This window comes from Sciurus vulgaris (genome assembly GCF_902686455.1).
Source record: "Sciurus vulgaris genome assembly, chromosome: 11".
NCBI lineage: Eukaryota > Metazoa > Chordata > Mammalia > Rodentia > Sciuridae > Sciurus > Sciurus vulgaris.
The window spans coordinates 77,792,772-77,807,360 of NC_136472.1; positions in this window are offsets into that span (position 1 = coordinate 77,792,772).

Here is a 14,589-nt window from a genome sequence, read left to right on the forward strand (position 1 = left end):
ATTCCAGTTGACTCAATCCATCCTTTCTTTCCTCATGATCCCCTAGACTTTTGTTAAATATTAACTGATGAGATAGAAATGATTAAACTATGCACGATTTGCACAGGAATATATGATATTCTGGACGAATGTGTTAGGGAAGAAACTTGAAAGTCCTGCATCCTGGAATCACTTTAATCTTATGAAGACTGGATAGGTATCTTAGGCCTAGGGTTTCTTTATTTACCACAGCTCCTTAATCCAGGATGCAAGACCTACTATGATCCCACTCTGGTCTTATTATCTGTCTTATTTTTAGCAAGACTTCTTGCATTCTACTTTCTAAGCACACTGAATAGTATAGCTTGCTCTTGACACCTGCATTGGTTTCCTTGCCTACAATATTACAAGTGCAAATTCCACCTCTCTGGTTAAAATGTTCTTTCTTCTTCCACATGTGTCCTGCCTACAGGTTTTCCCAACTCTAAATTTGGCTTGATGTTGATCCTTTTATCCCTTGCTTTTCAGTGTCATAAACAAGTGTCCAGCTGCTTCATCCTAGGATGGAACATATTAAACCTATGACTGCAAAATATACGTAGTTCAGGGCCTGATAATAGTAATGTTAGAAAACTATTTATTTATAAATAAAAGTCCAAACCCCTTGTCATCTTTCAACAATAGTGATTCACTCTATCAATCAATTTATTTTTTCCGATACCTACTGGAAGACAAATTTTTCTATATTCATTATTATTGGATTTTTCTTTTATGTATTTTTTTTATTTTTGGTACTGGTGATTAAACCCAGGGGTGCTTTACCACTCAGCCACATCCCCAGTCCTTTCTATTTTTAATTTGGAGACAAGGTCTCACCAAGTTCTTTAGGGTCTCACTAAGTTTCTGAGGCTGACTTTGAACTTGTGATTCTTCTGCCTCAGCCTCCCGATGTACTCTGTTTACAGAGTGTACACCACCGTGCCAGGTGTGGATTTGTCTTCTTAATTGAGGATGAAAATATGGCACAACGGAAAAAGTATATGCACTGAAGCCATTCATACCTGAATTTAAATTCTAATTATTCATTTTTCTGCCTTCAACAAGTCATCTAAACTCACAAGCATCAGTTTCTTCACCTTTGAAATGGGTATTAAACTTATTGTCTAGCAACATACAGCTTAAAAACATTGCATATCACATGCCAGGAAACTTTTCTGTAAAAGGACAGATAATATTTTTATTTATTTATTCAGTTTTCATTCTTTTTAATTATACATTAACATTGATTCATTTTTGGCATAATCATAAAAGCAGGGAATGTAATTTGCTCGAATTCAGTCCTCACTACTACCCCTTTCCAACCTCTCCCTCCTGTTCCCTTTCCTCTACTCTGATTTTGCTGCTATTTACTTTTAATTTTGTTATTTTGTTTGTTAGTGTCTTGTGGATATATGTGATGGTAAGACTCACTGTGATATATTCATACATTCACATAGAAAGGTTATCTTCCCTTATCATGTCCCTTCTCTTTCCTCCTCAATCTCCTTTAGATAGTCCATGGATCTTCCTTCTATTGTGAAGGAATACCCCTCACTCCCTCTTTTACCCTTATTTTGAACTAACTTCTGCAAATTAAAAAAAAAAAAAACAAAAAAACAGTAATTTTTTGGCTTTGTTAACTATGTTGTCTAAGCAATATCCTACCACCCTTGTATTATCAAAGATGCCAAAGACAACAAATTTTTAAAAAGGTGGTTATGTTCTAAACCATTTATTTTAAAAACAAGGCAGTAGGATATATTGGGTCTGTGGGACAGTTTGTCATCTCCTGACATATGTTAAATACTTCACAATTGAGAACCAGTACTTTAGTGAGCTAATCTGTCTTTCCTTACTAAGCATTTTGACTTGGTGACCTTGTTCAAATGAAGTCACTAATTCAACATCTGACAATCATAATTTGTAGTTTATGTTGTTTCATAATTTCTCTTGTATAAGTAGTACAGAAAAATCATATGAACAATATACTGAATTTACTCCTAGCAAGGATAGAATGCTAAAGTTAGAGGATTTTAATTCTTGACCCTCCTTTTCCTCTTAACCATAGTCTCTGAAGGTCTCAATATTACAATCTACCTCACCCAGTCTCTAAATAATTATAGCATAGTCATGAATAATATTAAGACTTCTCAGAGGATCTGGCATGAACTAGCCCCCATAAATTTGGTGTCCTAGAGCAAAGTAGTAGTACTGCCACCATCCAAGTCTCTCAAGACCAACCTTTCTCTCCAAAATTCATAACCCTGTGTCCTAAGTATTTCTAAAGCTTGTAAGAGAATTTTCCTATGATCCAGTTTTTCTCAATTGTCTCTGTGAGTTGAAATTATCTGTAGGTATTTGAAATAGGAATTGTTTTTCCTAGACCAGCTGAAAGAAAGTAGTGAACATAAAAGAATTGAACAAATTTTGCAAAATTTTAAATTTCTCCATTAAAAGATATCTTGAAAAAAATAAATGATCAAGCCACACATTGGGAGAAAATGTTCACAAAACATACTTCTGACCAAGTTCTACACTATGAAAAATATATGAAAAACTAAAACTCTTACCACTGAATAGTAGAAAGATAAGCAACCTAATAAAAACTGGGCAAGTAATCACAAAGCCATTTCACAAAAGACATATAAAAAGCAATACATTAGTGTAAAAAAAAAAAAACAAGTTAATATCATTTGCCATTATAATTAGATACTAGTATATATCTGCCAGAATACATACAATTAAAAAACTTGAGGCCATCAAATGTTGATAAAATTGTGAAACACATAGAGTTTCCTCATAAATTACAAGTTTAAGTGCAAAATGGTGCAACAACTTAGACAAAAATGGCCCATGAATCTTCTTACAGAAATGAAGGTAAACCTGTGCAATGGCTTAACAAGTTCACCCATATAGAAATGAAAATATGTGTTTACAAAAAAAAGAGCTCTTTTAGAATGCCCATAGTGAATTTAGTAGTAAAAACCAAGGACTAGAACCAGCCATGATGCCCATTAAAAGGGGAATGTATGAATACAATGCAGAATACATAATAAAGTAAGACTCAGCAAGAAAAAAAATACTATTATAAGCAATATCATGGATGATCCTCAAAAAATAATGCAAGGTGAAATATGTCTTACAGAAAAGAGTACAACTTATTTCATACCTGTTGTATGAAATTCTCAGAAAGGCAACAACTAACCTATGATGGGAAAAAGTCAGCATACTGATTACCTTCAGGGTGGTAGGGGCAAGGAATTAAGTGAGGAAGGTCATGAAGAAGGTTTCTGAAGTCCTGGTCCTATTCTATGTGTTGCTAAAGGTTTGAATTATAGAAGTATATACATTTGTTGTAACTCTGCAGATGGACATTTAGTGGTTGTGTATTGTTATATGTAAATTTTAATCAAAAAAGAAAAGTTTGTGATATCAAATTCTTATTATATGCCAGATGACTATTTATAGATAGGTATGTGAACATATGAAATTTACATTAAAATGCACCAAAAGAGAGGATGAATCACTCACTATATGGAGGGTAGACAGGTGATAACACAAATATAGCAGATTTTTTAAATGTGGAATCTAGATACAAAATATAATTTTATATTACAGCAATTTTAATGTAAGTCCCTTTCAGTTTTGCTGTTTGTTTGAATCATTTCATAATAAAATGACTACCTCAGAGATTTTGATTTACTTGACCTGGGCATAGCATCTAGTCACTGAACTACTGCCCCATCATATTCCAACTCCACAGAATATGAACCATTTCCTGCATACATTCATAGCTTAAAGTATTTTCCTCTAAATTTGACAGACGCTTTGTAAACACAAGGTGGCCACGCCTCTGATTTTCAGTTTCACAAAGTGCACAGACAATGCCACTCTGCTTCATGTCCAACTTTAAAGTCCTTCCTGATGGTCTCAGTAAGAATCCAGGACACACAAGGCTCACTGGATTCAGTGGAACTAGCATCATTGCTGGACCATGTCCCATAGTCTTACATTTTTTCCCATCATACATTTTTTTTCTCTACTTCTTGCACTGAGGGTCCAGCATGATAAAAATTTCCACTTGAGCTACAGAAGACAAAAATAAGGCATGAGGCCATTACATATATATGTAATATCCTATTTGACTGGATCAAGGTTGTCCTCAAAAAGTGTATTTTTACCTAATAAAATATTTTTGAATTATTAACTTTCCTCATCATCATAATCAAGAAAGTGCTTTAGTTGCGATATTACATAAGATGGGCATGATTTTTGTCAAGGTATGGAAGGTAAAACAAAAGACCCTCAATTAATTGCATGGGAATTTGAAGCTGAATGTAATAATTCACTTTGTGTTACTTGACTGGTTAATAGAGAACCTGAATATCCAAACACTGTTTGGTGTCTACAGTGTCATTCTGGACAGTCTTAACAGTGAATAGGTAGACTGAGTAAAGCAGAGGGACATGCCTAATATGGGTGGGTGCAACCTGATCCCTTGAAAGCCTGATTAGATCTAACAGACTAAATAGGAGAGAACTCCTCTGTCTGACTCCTTGAGCTGGGATGGGGGTCTTGTCTTTGGAACTAACAATTAAATCATCGACTCTTTCTTGTCTGGAGCCTGTTGGCCCTCAGACTGGAATTCGCATATCAGTTTCCAAGTCTTCAGATGGACTCCAGCTTCCCAGCTGAGATCTTGGATCTTGCCAGCCTCCATAATTGTAATGAACATCTTACATCCTATTGAGTCTTTCTCCGCAGACCTTTGACTTAAACAACAAATAATCATCCTGTACAAAAATATAAACCAAGAAAAGAAAGCCAAGTGTGTAGCAGAAAAAATACATGCACTTTTGCACCAAATTGGGTTTCTCTTTCCCAAACTCAAGTCCCTCAAGAACCTATTTTGACTTGACTTTGGTTTCTGATTTTTCAACACAGGCCTGGTATGTGAGAGGATCTCAATCAATAATTGAGACTAATGCAAACAATGTAATCAGAAATCCTCATGTTCTTATAATACTATCAACTCACACACATCTATGTAACTAGTCTAGCATCTCAAGGTTATTTCATACATTAACCTTGTATGTATACTATTCAGAAACAGCACGTTTTCTAAAATTGAGAAAATTCACGCTTCCAGAGGTTGAGTGCCAAAAAAATGGAGTAGCCAGAAAACGACATCACCGATATTCTATCCCAGGTCTATGAACCCCCTAAGACTGTGTTGCTTCCATGCCCTCATTCCACCTGCAACAGAGCTTGAGAGAAGCAAGAAATTGTGAGCCTATTCTTCACATGTCACAGTAGCAATAAGAATTCCTTCTCTCTACTCAAAAGGTTGAACAGAGTTCATTACCACCACTGTAGAGTGCATAACGCATCCAGCAAATTTTTTTGCTATTTTTTATTTGTATGACAATCAAAGATCAGACACTCCCTTTTAAGCCCTCGTATAAATTGTCAGATGATTCTGATGCTTAAGTGCAAAGAATCTGTCACAGGCATTGTTCATCATTTTCCTTCAAAAGAAAAGCCTGCACAAGGTGCACTGCAGGATTGCATAAATCACACTCCCACCACTGCTGCCATATTTTGGTTGATGAGAAAAACAGAGGAATAAACTTCCGGCAAACTATCAGAACTGATAGCCCTTTTTTCTCTGACATGTTAACCTGCTTATACTCCTGACTGTCATGGCATTATTTATCTTTGTTAACAGCATCCTAGGTTAAACAAGAATGAGGAACAGAACAAGACTCCATTAGGTGAATTACTTGAAAAAGCTATAAATATTGTCTTGTGACCAGTTTTGTGTTTTACATTGAGGCTTATAGTTTATCTTACCCAATCTGCTATGATAGTCACTGGGGTACCACAAAACTTTCAGCTTTTCTATGACTTAGTTTACATCAACAATCAGTGTTTTTAAACAGACATACCAAATGGTAGTTCAGTGGTAGTAATATTTAGCAAATTAAAGTATTATGATTTAATATGACAGGTTAAATCATATCTCAGGGGGATAAAAGGGATAGCACAACCTTTCTCTCTCTCTCTCTCTCTCTCTGTGTGTGTGTGTGTGTGGGTGGGTGTGTGTGGGTGTGTGGGTGTGTGGGTGTGTGTGTGTGTGGAGGAGGAGGAGGAAGAGGAGGAGGAGGAGGGAATTCTTGTGGAAAGGACCTAAAATTATGGGGCAGAATTCTGTGGTTTGTAATCTTCATCCAATGTGATTGGTAATGTCTTAGATTGGGTTTTTTTCAGTAGTCTGCTTGGGAAGTAGAAATTTCTTTGGGAACTGAGGGAAGTGAGGTGGGAAAAGAAGGAAACCAATAATATTTGCATTAAGAACCAGGCTGTCACTTTGGGCAACTAAAACTCAATCCCATTGCAGATAGCTGAAAAAAGGAAGAGTGTGCTTATAAGAGTAGCTACACCTGAAGGGCAAGAAAGCTGCTTCTATGTCTACCCCTGCTTCTCTTGGTTGGGACCTACTGTCGAGGAACAAATTCCCTGGTGTCTCCAGTTTGCCTTGCAACAGGCAGAGCATGTGTCCAGGACTAGAGGACCCTACCAAGCAAGAGATGGAGTTAATAAGTATCAGTCACGCACAGGAAAGGTGATTGTCAGGGATATATGCACATCACTGGCAGAACCTGCTATAAATAAATACCACTTTGATGGGGAACAATAATGAGAGCAAAGTAAAAGAGGACAATTTTAGTTTAACTAAAGAAAGTAAAATAGTACACAAAATTCTATTGTTTGAGTAGGTTTATGTATTTTTAATGGACTCTAAAACCACAGTGCATTATTATAAGGTAGAAAAGAAACAGAAACATGTTACTTTATTCCAAGAATATATTTCTTGTTTAAGAAAATGGTTATCAGGATCTGCTAGCATGTGTTGGCCAAAAAATTAAAAGTCCTGTTACATTATTCTGCTCAGGTAGCTCTAACAAAATACCATAGACTACGCGGTTTAAGTAACGAGCATTTTCCACAGTTCTGGAGACCTGGAAGTCCAAGATCAAAGCACCTGCTCACTCACATCATTCTTATTGTGTCATCATATGACAGAGAGGGGAGGGAAAATTGCTTTCTCTTCTTCTTTATATGGAAGGACGCATGTAATTCTTCAGGTCCCACATCATGACCTCGTCTACCTAATTATTTTCCAAACATCCCATCTCCAAATAACATCATGTTAGAAGTTAAGACTGTCATGAGGATTCTTAATGGAACACAATTCAGTCTATATAGCACCTGTAAAATTAACATAAATAAGATCTCTCTGCCAAATACATCAAATTTTAAATAAGTAGATTTAGTTGTTGTGATATTTTTTTCAATTCAATATTTTATATTATCTATGTGTATAAGAAGAAATTACCAGTTGGATTTTTAGTAAAATATTCATAGCCCCAAACATTTGATGAAATTTTTAATATTTATCATTATGAGTTCCTAAACACTTTTCCTTACTATAATGCTTTTTTTTAAATTTTGAAGTCAATTTTTTTAATAAAGACACTGAACATTTGCATGTATAAACTTTGCACAGAACTATTGGATATAACAATCTGAATTCAAAAATATCTCGGTAACAAACCAAACTGAAACACACATGATTCAATTAATAACAAATAATTACAACATTTGTACTGTACAATATTAATAACAGCATTAACCAAAAGTGGGAGGCAGCATGTTCTATGCCCTCTTCTCAACTAAGAGATTACAGAAGAGTCATTGGACTCAGCTTCCTTCTCTTCACATAGGGACAATATCTATCTTGGCCAGTAGTAAGGATTAGATGTAATATACATGTCTGTTAAACAATAGTAAATTTTAAGTGGTTTATAAATTCATTCATTCATGATATATTAGTTGAGTGCTAAGTACATGATAGGGATTGGCCTGGGAACTGAGAATGGAACCTAGAGGCTAATGAAGAATTTCTCAGAGACATGTGGTTCAACTGGGATTGTATAAGGCACCAAGAAATATCCATCCTGAATCTGGGCACTGGACTGTCCTCAAGCTGACTGCCCAATGACTATGACTTTGAACAAGAGATGTAAAGGATGTATAGGAGTCAGGCATATTAACAAATGGTACAGGACCCAACATTGTTTACGGGAGAGAAAGGTTGTCCCAGTAGAAGAAAAAACTAAGGTGAGAGTTATTGGTTGGGGGCATCTGTTATAAATGACTGGATATTGACGGGCTCATAAAGTACAGAATAGGGTTGGGGGAACATAATGTGGGTAAAGGGACTGTGGAGAGATGAAGCTAGATGGGAAACATGGCTCAGCTCTTACAGAACTACGAGATCATGTTGAAGGATTTTGACATTGTGAAAGAGGAATGATATATTTTTAAACAATTAGGACAGTTGCATGCTCAGATTGAAAGGGAGCAAAAAACAGTCAGGAATATGAACCACAAGTCTGCTATGCTACATCCCACAGAAATTAGTGGCTTTAAGGAGAGGAAGAGGGCTGGAAAAACACTGAAGGATCCTAGAGATTTTTAGGAAATATATTTTTTAGGGTATTATGATAGATTTGAAGAGGATGATGAGAAGTTAGTCAAGAATGACATCCAGTTTTCTGCCTTAAGCTAGTAGGCAGATACTCATGATAACTATTACAAATGTCATAAGAAGACAAGACTTCAATGGTTTCATAAAAAATTCTATCATGCTAAGTGAGATAAGCCAATCTCAAAAAGCCAAAGGACGAATGATATCACTAATAAGTGGATGATGACACATAATGGGGAGAGGGAAGGGTTAGTGTTAGGGTTAGAGTTAGGGTTAGGGAGGGGGGCAAGTATGGAGGAAGGAAGGACTATATAGAGGGAAAAGAGGAGTGGGAGGGGTGGGGGGAAGGGAAAAAATAACAGAATGAATGAAACAACATTACCCTATGTAAATTTATGATTACACAAATGGTATGCCTTTATGCCATGTACAGAGAAACAACATGTATCCCATTTGTTTATAATTAAAAAAAAGATAAAAAAAAAAAATTCTAAAATTAGAATAGGAATTTCCCTTGCCAGGAACAGAACTGTGAAGTTCCATTATTCCAGGAAAACTTTGAACACATTAATACATTTTATAAGTAGTTAAAAAAATAATCTGTATTAGATTAAAAAGTAAAGACCACAACAGGTCTTTACATTCCTATGTTTTAATAATGTAAGACACTGCCAATCTAATTAAGACTCCTTTTCTCCTCCATATCAAATAGAATGAATCTCTCACAGGTTAGGGCACTGTCTCTGCCTTTGAAATAAGAGTTAACATAGTTTTCCATATTTCAAAGACATCTATGTTGGTTCTTTTTATTTCATTTGACATTGTGGCTAAGGTCTTGGACTCTGCAGCCAGAATTCTAAAGAGTCCTGGGAAAACATTATCTATCACTGCCATGAGCTCATTGAGGGGACACACTTTGCCACTTCTAACTCTGCTCTTTATACTATGCATAGACTGGTACTTTTATACCTCATGAGCATTCAGTGCATGGTTATTAAACACATTTTATTATTTTTTTTTCTATTCCTCCTCAAATAAAAATTGTTGGAAATTTTGAAGGCCACAGGCTGTTTCTCTTTAGAAACCTAACTAACTCTCATAGTATACAAACAAGAGACTAGCTCTGCTTCAGTCAGCAAGCTCCTAATACACTTAAAGTGTTTAAGTACTTTGAGTAAAGATTAGTCTTAATGAACCATAAAATCCCTGATACCATTAGCAGTGCTAGGTCTTTATTTGAAGATAACCTTGTCAATAAACTAGCATTCTTTCTTTTCCTTACAGTATCTAAGCCAAATAATTAATGACCTGTGAATCAACTCCAATATGTACCATAGTTTAAAGCAAACAGTTATTAGAAGAGTGAAACCTTTTATAATTTGAAATAAATAATTATGAAAGTAAAAATAAATATTATAAGCAATTGATATGTTTAATTAAGTTTAGATTTTTGTACATTTTATTTTTTTTAAGAATCGCTGGTAACATAAATTCAGATTATGAGACACCAAAACATCTGAGTTTGTACAGTTATGTTGAATCACACAGCACTGGTCCTTCTGAATTGTTTAACCTTGTTTACAAGGTTGTGACCCCCAGGTACAGTGGGTTGGACAGTGTGGAGCACGTGCTTGTTTCAAATCCTATATAGTCCAGTATACACCTGTACCTATCAGGAATCTATTAACCACACATGCCCATTAAGGCCGCATTGCTCAAAGGAGAACATTAACTGCCATTGACACCATGACATTTGTTCTTCTGTCACCATGACATTTTCTCTTCTAACAGCATGACCATCTCAGTCTCCCAGGACAAAAGGTCAGGCAGTGACAGGGTGCTGGCTTGCCCACCATGGCCAAAACCTTAAACTCTCCTATTTCCAAATCTGAGCTGAAAAAACCTGTGAAAACTGACTTGCCTACCATTTCAAACCCAGGTGAAGCTCCAGGCCAGGATTCTTTCCTAGAGTATTCCTGATAATACAACAAGATGTAAAATGGAATTCACATTTTGTGGGATAACTGCAATCAACCAGAGAAAGGAAGACAGGGAACAAACAACAGACAATTCCCCTTCCTTTTCTTTTCCTCCCAGACATGGTAGGTCCACAAGTTCTATCTAAAAGCTGTACAATGTATCTGAGCAGTTGACTGCGTTGCCTGAGGTCTGCTGCCTGATAATGCACCAACTTACATTTTCTGTGTTTGCCTCACTGTCTTGTATGCTGTTCTTGCTGCCCTGAAGATTGCATCTGCACAAGAGCCAAAGCTTCTAGGCTTTTCCTCAGTTTGTAGTGAACCCAAACTAAGACACTGTGTGACCTTGGACAAAATAATTGATCCAAGTAAAGCACTTAGAAACATTTGTAGCACCTCAGAAACACAAATATTAAATATTATTTATTGATCGAAAGGTGTGCATATAGCATAGAGCTGATGTAAAATCATAATATGAGAAAATTGGATGAAACAGGTTTAGCTCAAGTCTGACTTGGTCCTCTTGTGCCCATGGTTCTCCAATTGCTTCAGATCCTCACCATCGTCACATAAAGTACAAAATCTTCAGTATGACATTAATTAGAGCCTTGTAACTGTGTGATTCTCTGGTCTCATATCATACAACTGACCTAGACAATGAGCTATCCCTCACTAGGGATACATGCACCTTGGTAACAACAATAATTATAATAATTATAGTTAAGAATTATTGAGCATAAATCATAAGCAAAGCAAAGCACTGTTCTAAATATTTAATGTATTATTTTCTTTTCTGCTCAAACCACTGCAAAGATACTCAAATTAAAACCCACAGTCCTCTTAAGGCCCCTAAAGTACTACATGGACCACAATTTTCTCAATCTCTCCCTCTCAGTCTCGCTAACCTACTTCATGCTCTTTGGACTCTGTAGGTATCACCTCAGGTAGGGCCTCATTCTATTGCCACCTGTGCTGGGAGTACTCACAGCCAGAAGTGTACCTGACCAATGCCCTCACCCCTTCCAGTCCTCAGCCCAACCTCATCTACTCAATGATGAGTTGGTTGGTTCATTGAGATATCTCAGATGGCTCAGCCAATATCAGTACCCAGTAGGTTTTCACTGAATGAAATAATACCTTCATCCTCACAATATTCACAAGAAAAATAACTGTTATGTCTGTTTTATGGTTTGGAAATGGTGGAAAAGAAATATTTCATACCAGCCCTTAGTCGCGACATTTACTGGTACAGGAATGAGGACTCACACCTGATAGTCTGACTTAAGAAGCCAAGATCTAACTTCTATGCTGAATGGCCTCATGTGGCACTCCTTTGTTCATATTTTACTGTTTACTGTTTTGTTCTTTTGCTATATTTTAGTTCCTCAAAGGCAAGTTACAGTGTTAATTTTGTTACCTTACTTTTAGAGAGCCTACCTCAATGATTATGAGGTAATGGAAGGACAAACATTCAGTTTTTGTTGAATTTAATAGCAAAGAGCAACTCAGGAAATCTAAAAAAGTAGAAAAATTGGCTTGGAAGCCATTCAGACATGAGCAAGAAACATTTTGAATGTGTACATGTTACATACTCTTCAAAATGTTACTTAAGTTTGCCTTCCTCACCTATACCATAGGACTGATATTACCTCCTCTGAAGGACTAGGCCCAGGAGATAGGGTTCATTCAGTTTATTTTCTTGTTCCATGTGTTCCTAATATCTAAATAAGGGGTTGGGAAAGGTGTTTTTTTTTTTTTTTTTTCTTTTTTTTTTCTGTTTGTTTGTGTGTTTGTTTTTTGCCTCCTATAAAGAACCACTTTTCAAATGGTTTAGGTTTGCACACCAGACCATCTCTGTTGCAGCTATTCAATTCTGCTATTGTACTGTGAAAGTAGTCACAAAAAAAAATAATAAATAAATAAATAAATGAATGGGTATGGCCATGATCCAATAAAACTTTTACAAAAATGTTGAATTTGGTCCATGAACCATAGTTTTCTAAATCCCATTCTAAAGTTTTGATATTTGGCATCATTAGCAGAAAGTCCAAAGCCACTGGACTAAGCACTTTTATTTTATTTACTATTTATACCTGGACACTGATTATTTGGTTGTACTTATAAATGCTACAATCATAATCATATCCACAAAGAATTTTATAAAAACTAAATATGCATGCATCCATTTCAACCTTTCTCTGTCATGTATGAGGCAGTTTTGTTTTTTTGTACCAGGGATTGAACTCAGGGGCACTTAACAACTGAGCCACATCCCCAGCCCTTTTTGACACTGAGTTGCTTAGGGCCTCATTAAATTGCTGAAGCTGACTTTGAACTTGCGATCCTCCCACCTCAGCCTCCAAGTCACTGGGATTACAAGTGTGCATCACCACACCTGGATATGGGGCAGAATTTGAAGCATGTTGACCTGTATGAAGAGGAAGTTTCATGTCCAGTGATTTCAAAGCCTTGTGGGCAAATGCTGGGTTCTAGAACTACATCAAACTGACCCACCTTGCCTGTGCTGATTCCTGTGTGCTGCTACCTCATCCACCTTGCTCATGTCTTGAATTTGGATACTATTTCTGATATTCCTTGTATTTCTATCAACTTGGTCTGACTCAACCCAGTGCCTTGTCACTGACTTGCCTTGATTATTTCTCAACTCACTGAGCCTAGCACATTCCAAGTCCTTTTTCATAAATATCTACTGTTCCTTCTGGTCAGAACATTCTGTCAGTTGGCAAACTCGACACTGCCACTTTTGCACTGAGACTCCCTCTTGGCTTCCCATTCTGTTCAGGATAATTTAACTCCCTGGCCCTGTACATTATGATCCATGGCAGTTGACTGTAGCCATCTTCTCAGAACTTAGTGTATTGTATTATTTCATTGCTCCAAAATATAAATAGCCAGGCTCCCTCACATTTGTAATTATTTCACAGTTCTGTGTCTAGGGTTCCTCCTTCCTGTGATGCCCTTTCATGGTTTGGATATTTGGTAAACTTCCATTAATCCTTTAAAAACTGGCATAGGCTACATTCCTCCCAAAACTTCTCCCCACAAAGTTTCCTACCCTAACCAATGTCACCCCAAGCTTCCTTGCACATGTGTCTATTATTGCATACTGCAACTTCTACTGGAATACACTTATGTACAACTCAGTTTCTTTTTCTAGACCCTGAGTTCATTGAAGACAGGGAACATATATTAGCCTGCTGTATATCTCGAGAGACCCAAAGTAAAAATGGAAGAAGTCAGAGCTTTGAACTACAATCTCTGCAACAACCAGCCCCAAAGTACATTCTCTGCAGGAATTGGCCTAGGATGGCCAGAATCTGATCAATAACTAAACCTTCTTTCATCATTGTTTCCACTTCAGAACAAGCTGAAGAAATATGCACCTCAAGCCAGTTACATGGAATGTCCTCCTCTGCTTCACGTTAGCTTACTCCCAGCTTCTTCATGCCACAATTTGCAATCACAGTGAACATGAAGCCCTGCATTTCTTTTCACAACAAAGCATACCCACTGCCCTGCCTGCCTTTGAGTTTGTGGCAAAACACAATGATGATGGCCAACTCCTTTGTTGTAGTAAGCTCTGACATAATAAGTAGCTTTATTTGTTCTGACTTGGTCTTCATTTATTTCCATAATTTCTAGCACAAAGTGTTTTTAATATGTAATGATTGTTTCATCTGCCCACATTGATGGGCAAAATGTTGGGATGGGCAGTCTAGCTAAGTTTGGAGGAACTCTGTGGAGAAGCCCCTTTCAAAAACTTTCAGTGCATCTAATCAAAGGGACCAATCTGATCCCACATCCAGTGGCATGTCTCGAAATTGCAAAAAAGGACATGAAGACTGAAACAGAGGTATAAAGAAGAAAGAAGGAATGATATTCAGTAAATCTTAAAGACCCCTATGCTTTTATGCTACTATCACCTGTCTCTCTGATCACCAACTTATATGAAGGACCTAGAGTAGAGCAGGCTCAATAGTTTTAAACAAAAGAAATAATAGATAAACATTCAAACAT